This window comes from Colletotrichum costaricense (genome assembly GCF_030867565.1).
Source record: "Colletotrichum costaricense strain IMI 309622 chromosome Unknown Scaffold_7.1, whole genome shotgun sequence".
Lineage (NCBI taxonomy): Eukaryota > Fungi > Ascomycota > Sordariomycetes > Glomerellales > Glomerellaceae > Colletotrichum > Colletotrichum costaricense.
The window spans coordinates 2,596,147-2,607,761 of record NW_026848236.1 but is presented as its reverse complement, the minus strand read 5'-3'; positions in this window follow the sequence as shown (position 1 = coordinate 2,607,761).

The window sequence follows — 11,615 nt, the reverse complement described above, 5'->3', positions numbered from 1 at the left end:
TGGCGTTAACTTTCGTCACAAGAATGGCGAGACTAAGACCCAGCCTCTTTGAATTTCGTTCCTTTTGTGGAGGGACCTTACGCAAGAGGGAACTGCAACTAGACGTTAGCTGCGCAACATCCAACGCACCACTGCACTCTGCTTTTCCTTCCGGCCGCTAGGGAGCATAGTGATTGCTAGGCAATCCCCTTGGCGCGAACTGGTTTACCTCGCTCACCTTCAACAAGCCCATTCATTGGCCATGAAATTGCATTCTTTTCGCTCTTTTCTTACGCATACCTCGCCCCTCCGGCGGCCGTTGTGGAGCTGAAGTAGGTAGTAGTACGGAATACGGACAGCGGCCAGAGGCAAAGAGCGAGGGCCATGCGGCAAGATTGACCCTTGGAAAGTCGCGACTCTATATACAGTACCTACTAGGACTACAAGGCGTGGGTTTAACGTTGCCTAAGCTACGTGCAATTGGCTTGCTCCAACCACGGTTCCTAAGGTCGTATGAAATGATATCGACCTGGACGCATCATAATAAGAGACTCTCGGTTCAGCGAGTTGGTGCTTTGTGCTGCTGCGGACGACAACACACGCCCTACCTTGGCTTCCCCAGTTTTCAACAAAGTCTACAATCATGTAGGCAGCGAGCCTATCTGTGTCTCTGGCTGTGTCTAGTGGCACTCCAGGATTTGGGCACACGCAAACACATGGATGAACACTCTGGGGTATACGCAAAGTCAACTTGGTCAGTGCCACCAACAGCCATTCCCCTTGAGCCTGGGAAAGGCATGTCATGCACGGAAGGTGTAAGTTGTGAGCACCACGGAGCACGGCGCGAGGAGGAGACCAGACTGAAGCCAAAAGCAGGGTCATTGCAGACAATGCACTAGCTGCTAACCAATAGGGGACGGTATTTCATTCGATCGCAACTCCAACAAGACCTGAATCACGCCGAGCTAGGCTGAGGTTAGAGTCAGAAGAGATGTCTCATGAAACGTAGGCTATTCTTGTCGTAGCATCTCGCGTGTCACTGTTACGGCCACGGAACCTGCTGGCGAGAACGAATTGACGCATCCAGAGTCTGAAAGAAATAGTGGGCGAATGGGAAAGACGCCATTTCGACGCGGTTGAAAGCAATGGTCCCTGACTATCTCTCAGTGGATGGATCGGACTCCACAGGGAAGAGATGGGGAGAGTTGAGCCGGCTTGGCTTGGCTTTGAAGATCCCCCGCGGACAGCAAATCACACACCAAGAATCTATGCCTTGTTCACCCTCGAGGGTCTCGACAACTACGAACTGACGGGCTCAGTTTACAGATATTAGATGTTTTACCAGTCGCACAGTAGTAGTGCTATAGGATTCCAAAGCTGATAGCTGGAGGAGACTATCCGCGGCTCTTCGGCATCAACCAGACACGCCAGTCCATTCGTCGGGTTGAACGGGCTTCTCAATCTCCAGTATCCTTAGGCTTTTCCCTAGCTAATCACTCTCCTTCGACGCGTCCGTTTGTAGCCATGCAGCTCAGTATCGCTCTCATGAAAGTGGTCGTTGCAGTTCCTGGAGCGCCAACCGGTGGAGCTTCGCCTTGGAGTTCCTTGGATTTGCTTCTTTCGCCCCGTCGTTCTCTTTCTCTCAGTGTCTCGCAGGATAGGATAGGCTGCCTTCCAACAATATGCTGCACACTGAAGATACCGATGGGAGGCCTGTATGGAGCAGCAACTATTTGGCGCCTGTTTCTCGCTGGACGAACTGCTCATTACCGCCCTGAACAGCGGGCGGAGCTCCTTCAAACTCGGTCGGAAAACACGGTAGCCCTTCAGAGCAGGGACGGTGCCAGCTACAGTAGTCTACTAAGACGCTTTGGCAGATCGGTCTAGACCACGAGTCGCTCAGACAGAAGAGACCCTGGCTGTCTGTTCCCTCGTTTCTCCGAATGCCTATCCATTCATTTCCTATGATGCGATGAAATGCGCGGGCTGGAGAGCGACTACGTTGAACCTGCCATGCTGTGAATCTGGGCATACATGTCTTGACAGCCAGTGCATCATCTGCCACAGGTATGGCGAATCTTATGTGAGTAACACTAACACGCAAGTTGCCAATACGTTGACGATTACAGTTTGACTTCTTCCCCTTGTCCTCGGTCTGTCTACGCACACACCCGACCCGGCATCGTCCGACACTTGTCTTCCTCATCCTCCCCATCTGCCAGCTTCTCCGGTTTCTTCCTCCACCATCTGAAGCAACCCCACACTCCGCACTAGAAGCATTGCCCGTCGGCCAAACACGAACCTTTGGAGCAGAGGCCATTCGATGGCGGTTGCTTGTCGTGCGCATCAAACCCACGAGGCTTTCCTCCTTCTCTCCGCAAACTTACAGAAGAAGCAATACCGGCTGCAGATTCGTACAGCTTACTACTCTGTTTGGCCTGTTTTGCCTGGTCGTTGTCCTGCCTTGGCCTGGCTTGCCATGCTATACCTTGCTTGACACTCTCTTCTCCGTGCCTCGCCGGCTACGGCTTGAGTCGTCCAATCGAAGGCGCATGTTTCAAACCGTGCCTCATTCAAGGCCTTGCCCAGGCGCTCGAAAGAATGCAGCGCTGCAGGTCGACGCGACGGAGGACAGAGTTCACAACATCCTGACTACACACAGCTGTATATTCCGCTGTGACACATGACGCTTCTTCTCTTTACTGAGAACCGGCCTGTCGGCATCCTAACAACGTGTACCTTGACTGCATATGCAGATTTGCGGACAGCCTCTGTTCAAAACCTTGGAACGGAGTAAACCATTCTACGATGCATGACCGGGACAATGGGATAGTCAGCTATTCAGCCAGTCATTTTGCATCCTCATCGCAAAGCTATTTTGTCTCTCGGGCATTCAAAGCGACGCCAATATCTTGCACTGTCACCTCATCAGCCCCGCCCAGCCAGTGGCAGCGCCAGGTAATCGAAGCTATGCAACCTTGCAGTTGGACGCAAGCCACACTAGCTCATATTCCCATACTAAAGACGCAATGGCGGGATGCTGCCGGAGACTCGAAGGCGAACCTAGCAACGGAGAAAACCATCCGCCACCATTTTCCTTATCAACCGGCTGATATGCATAGTTGCTGTTTATTAAGAGTCAGGTCGCCAACCTCGTCCCGGCTGGGAAAGTATGGCAACAGTGGGGTGTGTGGGTGCCAGAGACGAGATAAGGACGACAACAAACGGCTGCAAGATGTCAGAACCAGGAAGTACCTAAGTGCCGTTCGCAATCTTTTTTATGCTGTCCCATGCTGTTAGCCATCTCGAACAGTCAACGGTCCATGCCGTACGACTGCCAGCCACCTCTCGCACAGAAGACGTCTCAGCAGTGCCCGTCTGCTGGGACCTCAATCCAGTAAACGACTTTCAACTTTCTCATTGGGACGGAAACACAATTCTCCCCCATCGATCAAGTAGCACTGATCACGTCGCCAGCAACGAGTAAAAGCAGCTACTGTGTACTTGAGAAACCTGAGCTTGTTCAGCATTCCTCTCTTGTACGATCCGGGGCGACAGGGCCCGCGCCGACCCTCCAGGCCGCACCGCCCAAGGTCCGGGCGCGGCCGTCGTGCGGTGGACACAGTGAATAGACCCGGATTCTACCGCTAAGCCGCACTGGCGAGAGAGTTCGCTTCGTCGAAACTTTCTTCAGGGTGTAGGGCACATGAGAGTTAGGACCCTGATCGGCGCAAGTGCAGTAACTCGGTCGAGTGTCTACCGTATAATGCCTCACCACAGCTCAGTGGGTTTGAATTACCCAAGAGTCCAAACTTCATCCGAGTCGAGGCATTGATGCTGGGAGTTTTGACAAGGTGCTTACTGGACCGCGACGTAACAGCTCCGCGTGGCAGACGGAGCGCAGTCATTGTCACAGAGAGGCTGAACGAATGCGAACATTGTGAAGGCCATGCCAAGTCCTCCAACAAGTCTAGGCCTGGCAAGGGCCAAAGTACGAATTGGTGTTGACCGGCATCGTGCCAAAGCCGGCCTTGCCTCCCGCACCGGACAGCAGGCCGAGGACCTAGTTCCGGAAGACTCAAAGAACAGCGGATCACCATCCTATGAAGGGGTTCTCATTCGTATCATCAGTTGTCCATTCGCCCGGCAAAAGGGTCACATAGAAGAAAGAGCAAGCCGACGAGGTTTATCTTATTGCGCTTGCCGAACTGAACTCCGCAAGGTGACTGATGCAGTACAGACAACGGAAAGCTCTCGCGTCATTGACTCTTCTATTTGTTCCATTTCGATGTCCGTCGTGTTATCACATGGTTGTAGCAAAGACAGTCCGTGGGAAGATACAGCTCTGCAACAGGTTGGTGCAATCAAAAGGGCTAAGTGAATCCTGAGACGACATGCAGCTTGGAACTGACGCCGCTCGTTGGCCGAGGCGTCCTGCACGTCTTCGACGACGGTTGAGTGGTGGTTCATGAGTTTGGCCTAGCACACCTAGGTGCGCGCTTCCCAAAGATCTAGGTCTTCTATATTGTGACTCGTCACATTGAGGCACTTTCGATGCGGCGCTTCTCAAGTTGTTGACTTGACAGAATGCTACCCACGATGCAGAGAATCCTGGTAAACGTGCAAGGGCTGTCACCCCTGCCCGCAACCCCCATCTCGTCGGGGAGGACAGCCTCTTGCATCCAGAGTCTGCAACGAGATGCCTCTCTGTGTGTGGAATGCCCCCCACTCCCACGCTACCTACAGTCTACAGACGCCCATCTGGATGACTGTTCACCCAATCGAAGTCTAGATCTGTCGGCGATGGTGTTTCTATCGTTGAAAAACACGAACAAGCCACGCCACTACTCCTGCGCCCCCTTCGTTGCAAGTCGTTCACAGGTCAGCACTGTGGCTCGATTCAATCATTCTATGGATCTCGGTGGGGGTGCACTTCCGCTCTCGTCACTTATAGCCTCGCGAGGTCTTTCGGAATGCCTAGGATCTCTGGAACCACGCAACCTGCGCGGCCGCCAACAACACCAAGCTGTGAACTGACGTCTGCAAACAATCAGATCAGGCAGCTGGAGGTGAAAAGCTCGGAGGGCCCTCGGCTTCTTACGTGCGCGGGTGGGGTTGGTTGTCCTCCTCCTTGGAGGCCTTGTTGCCTCTTTGTGTTTTCAGCAACATGTCCGGGAGAACGAGAACGTAGGCGCCGCAGCCCTGCGGCAGCTCCGTCTGCAGACACATGTCACAGTCCTGGGGTCCCTCATGTGTATCAATATCGTTATCGTGAAGATCACAAATATCCCGAAACCAACAACACCCCCCACGAAGACTGACGATCCGGCATGCGTATCTTTCAGCCCGAAGACGCGAGATACGGGCTGCCTCGCTTAAGCACTCTGGTGGGCGAAGGAGGTTCACCTCAAACGTCCTGAGTATTGGTGTCAATCCGAAGCCATGATAACTGGCTGACGCACACATCGGCCACACGTCGTCGCCCACCTCATACCCATCGCAACATTTTGATGATTCGGCGACTTGGTGAGTTTTCCACTGGCTATGCGACAACGTTGGACTCCGGCCCCTTCTCCACCTGGCAAAGTTGATGCAAGTTGACTCCGCCGAATCCCTTCACGTCACTTTGGGTACGGGGAAGATCTGCACTCCCGCCCTTTCCCCGGCTGCAAGCTGACACGCCCCGTAATATCCTCATCTGGTAACCCGATATCAGTCGCCCAGAGAAACCTCATCGCTGTTGGCTGCCTGGCTGGTTGCCTGCGAAAGAGGCTTCCATAGTACACCACTACCTCCTACCTGTTTGGACCAAGGCCGAGCCCCTTCTGCCGCACACCCGAGAAGTATCTGCGGTGTGACGGCCTCGACCGTGTTCGGGAGATGGCCGGGACCCCTCCCGCCCAGAAACCTAGTCTATAACGTAAATACGTAGGGGCTATCCAGTCTTGGTGATCAACTCGCAGGGCGTTCATCTGGTCCCAGAGGAGAGAGAATCCTGCGTTGCAACGAGAGTGCACGTCACGATACCTCAAAGGTTGTCGACAGACTGCGGTCTGTTTGCGAGCTTCGAGGCCGAAGTCGGCTTATCTTTGGGATATTACGCCATATCATCCGCATCCACTCGTGCCGGCCGAGAGAGAAGATTACGATGGTCCTTGGGGCATGCTACCTGGACAAAGCGGGCCAGTGACGATTGGCTGGAGCTCATCACATTGAAGTGTAACTTACTGAAATGTGACGCTCAGTAGGCCTCATTCGCGGCTGACACTAAGAAAGTTATTGCAGACGCCTACAATTTCGCCATCCAGGAAGGAGCGCGTTTGCGGTAGGTGGGGAGGCAGGCCTCCTAAGCCCGATGGCCCGAAAAGAGGTTCGGGAGGCCAACTACCAGGGTTGCCTATGGACGGGAGCTACCTAGGCTTCTGGACGGAGGAGAGCCGATTGAATGACCGGAGGCGGACCGTAAACTCTCGGACGGGCCGGTGGAAAGACCCCATACAAGAGCCGAGTCTTTCCGTTCGAGTGAGCATTCCCCAAGCGGGCTATTCGCAGTCGTCAAACAACGACAATGCTTTGCTTGCTGACTGCAGTGCGTGCCGCCGCTGAAGCTTAAAGCTCAAAGCTCAACCGGAACTGCTGATGCTGCTTCCCCGCGTTTCTTTACTTCAGCTTGCATCCGTCAGGTTTGCTCAGCCTGGAACCGGGCGGTTCAAAACATCTGGAACTTGCACACACACTCCCCCTCTCGTCTCCTCTCTATCCAGGTATTGCATCTCGGACTGTGCGCCGTATTCGCACGCAGGAATCTTGCTCCGGGCATACCCGTCTCATCGTTCGTTCCCTATCCGATGGGCTGTGGTGGTGGTAAGCGGAAATTCAGTCGCACGCCCCAACGCTGGCCCGAGCAATCCCGACCCAATACGTCTTTCGGTCTTCTCTTCCCCATTCTTCCCCAGACGTTGGGGGAATCTTACGTGTTTGAGATCTGTTCTCATTGGAACCAATAAGATACTTTCTGGGGTCGGTGATATAACACAAAGTCAAGCAGGGACAGGGGTTCCTGAGGTTCTCCCTTCCGGATGCCTGTTTGTCGCCGACTTGGGGTGGCGCGACGACGCGGGGTTGAGCCTTTGAGGGTGAGCTTACATACTTTTACCTGCAGACGTGCAGATACCAAAAAGAAATGTCTGATACTTCTGTACGGCGCAAGAACCAAACGGTTTTTTTGCCACGTTTCCGCAAGAGAAGAAAGTCTATAGATGACAAGACACAAAACTATGTGAGTTGCAAAACGCGGGGAAAAGGGAAGCTTTCATCGTATAATTCGACAAGGGCTTATTGAATGCGTGTACCTACTTCATACGACGAGCCAGTAAAAGAAAAAAGAAAAGAAAAACGAACGAGTTCAAGTTCGAGCCAAGACCTAAGCTGCGGAAGCTCTCTTCATTTGACGTCGAGCTTCTTTTCCTCTCTTCTCCGCGGGGAACCTTCGCATAGGTATACACGTTACACAGCTTTCATTCAGGGACGTGGGCAGAATTTATTTTTTTTTGGCGTTCACTGACCCAGGCCGTTCGCGACGCCTCGCAAAGGGTGAGCAAGCTCGCATTCCAACTCAGAAGTTCCGTATGAGGAGGCTTGGCCGGCAGATGATGGGTTTTGCCTCGCGGCTTGCGGCTCGGTCTAGGTCCAAGAGCTATGCGCACCTCGACGCAAACGCCGATGTGATATGAGCCTTGATAACTCCTACGCGCATACCCCAGCCCCCGTTCGTGATCGCAGGCCCAAACTTGTCTCCATGTTGAACACGGCGTCTTGAAGGCAGGTCAGCAGCAGCATGACAGTACATCATCATGGAGTTACCCCTGCCAAGGTGCCGTTGCTTCCCCGCGCCACCGGCAATGAATCCAGGCTTCCGCGGTGGCCGGCATCCGGGGTAAGGGAGGAAGATGGGATTATCGTCGCCAATAGCTTCTCAACAAGGAACGCGGAGTGTGTTGAGTACTATGTATCGTATTGGACACAGAGTTTCCGGTATAGGAATTGGACTCAACTCGACCAGGGAAAGGCCTTGCTGAACTACAACTGGACTCTACAAGTCTGAACTAGGGCTAGCCAGGTACAACCGGCAGCGCGGATGACCGGACAGGTCGGGGGAAGCTACGGGCAACTATTTACCTAATTCAATTCCTTTAGACGATGAGAAGGACGAAAAAAGAGTCAAAGGGGTGTGTGTATGATGTATATGATCATCTGTGCTGTTCCTGGGTTGCAGCAGGGCATGGGCCATTTTCCCACGATCTTGCAACAGATGATGGGTAAAGGGCGTACGTGCGCTTTTGCTTACAAACCGGGGAACCGGGGAAGGGGTGCCGGTGTTGTAGGTAAGGTAAGGTAAGGTAAGGTAAGGTAAGGTATCGGTATGTTGTTCGCAATGCTGGGACAGAGGACGTGCCTCGCGGGGCAGAGCAGGGCGGCCGGGTGCGGTTGAAGACGGGCTTATTGGGTTTTGTCAACCTTTTGGGACCGTCTCTACCTACCGCTATGAGGCTCTGTCTTTCTGTCTCCGGTCTGGATGAGGAGGAGGAGGGAAAGGAGGAGGGGAAACCAGACGTCATGTTTACTTTTCCCCCGCCTCCTCCTACCTACTCTCAGGGCACGGAGAGTAGACCGAGCAAGACGTGATGAAAAGTTGGGATCGTTTTGGGTTATGCGAGGGGTGTGGTCTAGAACTACCCACGTCAACAGGTTACGGAGCTTTCACCGGAGGACTTCCGATAAGGTGGGAGAAGCTAGGCAACTGCGGGATAGAGGAAGATGGAGGGAGGGGGTACGGATAGATTATTATGTTTTTGATAAAGCTTGGACAGGTGTAGCACTTTTTTCTGTTGGTTCATGATCGGGGCGATGAAAGGAGGATTCGGAGGTTGGAGCAGGGTGCAAAAGCAGAGGGCAAAACGAAAGCAGGACTGAGAGCGAAAAGATGTCATTTGCGTCAGGAATAGCGAGCTGACAAGTGACGGGACGTTTATCGCGAGGACTTTTGATCAGTCAGTCAATGAGTACGGCCGGCCAGCCAGGCCGGCCATGTCGTCTTTGGGATGGGGGTTGGCAGGTAGGTTAGTTAGTTTCCACACACACTCACACACACCCGAGCCTCAATGAGGCTCGCTGGATAAAGTATTTGCCAGATAGTGTGATAGCGCACCCAGATGGTGGGATGCATGAGGCGAACGAGGCGTGTGCTGAATCGGCTTGCTCCTCGTTCTCGGCGGCTCTGTCGCGGATCACGACGCTTATCTGTGCCTGCCGCAAGCGAAGGGCGGCTCTGGCGGGCGTATTTGTCGAATTCGACGGCTCACATCTCTGCCAGGCGAAGGATGGATACCTAGATAGCATCGTGATGTGGTGGGTAGCACGGGAAGGGGTTGGCTGTCTCAAGCCTCAGGGTACGGACAAGCCTCAGGTGTATTCCCGGCCGATAGAGAGGAGATTTTTCTTCCTCCCCTCTGCGACGGGCTTCGTCCGGGCTTGAACATTTCACTAAGCATACCCAAGCAGTTCGGAACCTAGCCCAGTAGCATCCAGTGGAAGCGCGTGAAAATGGCGCCTCCGCCTCCGGGTTCGTTTCTCTTTCGCCCCCCGTTTGCGGAGCTTTTCCCACGAGAGCCGGAGTTTTTCACGGTGGTACGGCGGCCGAATTTCGAAGGAAAAGGGCGCAAGGGGACGCACGCATTGGAGAGGCGGGCCGCCGCCCCCGTTTTATTTTCGTGGTCCGTCGAGGGGGCCGTCGACCAGTCAGTGATCAGTTGTTTTGCTCCTTTATCCCCATCGCTGGTTTGTTGTTCCCGAGGGAAAAGGAGGGCCGATACGGATATCATAACGGAGGTTCGCCGTGAACGTGTTGTGTGTATTCTTAGGACTGGCGAGGTTTTAGGCGCTAAGCTAATTACACCACGAGTACGCCCGTTTGAGGGTGTACGAGCTATAGAAATGTAAGACACGTACACACACATACGAATACAGAGAGAAACGGAGAGAAACAGCGGATGCTAGGCTCAAGTTAATCAGATTTCAGTCTTAGTCTAAGAGTAGATCGTCGATCAAGGCGCTGAGGCGTTGATGTTTCGTTCTATGCGTGGTTTTATTCTTGTACCTTGCGCCGGCGCGCGTTTGGCTTACACGCTGGGCTTGGTTTGGGGGATGAGACCAACTTCAGTTGTGGTTCTTCTATCCCCCCGCCCGCTTCCAGTACTTCTCCACTAACCACGAATAAAGAGACTCGGACTTCACTTGGTTGACGCAGACGGAGGGGGGTTTCTTGGCTTTTACGTGATTGAGCCGCTGCCGCGCCCCAGGGACTGGGGAATGGAGACAGAAGCGGAGTTCTTGCCTTTTTCCCCGTGGGAAAACAAAATTGAGCGCGAGATGATCAGGTGATTTTTAGTGACCTACAGATAGCTATCGGGTTCTGAACATCTGCTTCGATTTCGGATTGCCCAATTCGTTGGTTTGTGAGTGTGATGTGGTGTACACAGTACACTAAGACTTGATCTACAATACTTGCTGCAAGAGTCAGATCAGCAAAACCAACCAACTGTGTCAATCTGACAGGGCAATTCTCTTCGGGGATTTTTACCACGTATCTCTCCATAGTAGAGGAGGGTCTGCCCATAGAGGAACTAGCTACATGGAGTTGTTACTTGTCGACTTTATCGATCGATGCCAGGATTCAAGAGGCTCTGCAGAGATAGTCTCGTAATTTGTGTAGACACACGCCCTGTCTCCATAACAACCGAACTGGGTCGAACTAACAATCCAGGGCGAAGTTGAAGTTGAATTTCATTTTCCGAGCTCAAGATGTGTCATTCAGCCGTTTACGCACATCATCATGCCCAACACCCATAGTCCCGAAACTCGCCTCGCATGACGGCAGGTGAAATAGCGGGGAGGGGAGGGTGCCTCTCCTGCGAGAGCTGGCGCAGACGGAGCTCCCATTTCTAGGCACAGCTCTTCACTTTGTGTAACCATGTCTATACGTTGGTCAATTGGAACCTTTCATGGCGTTCCGGAATGTCACTTGTCCAGGTTATCTGGGCCAATACATGCGTCTTGGGTATCCTTGTATGGCGTAAGAGTTGGCGAAGGCACGAAGGGTATCTATACCTGTACTGTAAGGGATCTTTGGAGGGGGAGTATGCTGAACCTCACACAACATCCACACCCATACATCTACATGCACATGTGCTTCGCTGGCGTTGCTGACCCCAGGGAATACTGCAACGTCGCGGCATGCGTTCTACGGGCGTACAACGTACAGCATGCACGCCATGCCTCGTACCCATGCTCCATTTCCCAGTCTTTTTTACATATGTTTACACGCAGAGACGAACGCCGTCTCTCTATTCCCTATCTCCCAAAGACCCTACCCCATATCATGCATACGATGGGAGTACCCACAGTATCTATGCAAACCGATATAGACATTGCGACGAGAAATTATACGGTTGGATGAGAGCTCGAACACTGGGGGCCCGTGGAGAGAGAAACCGCTCAATGATGAGCGCGATAGGGAGTGTGGGTTTTCCCGGACTAGATGACGTTCTCACAACTCAACGGGAATCTTGGTTCGGGAA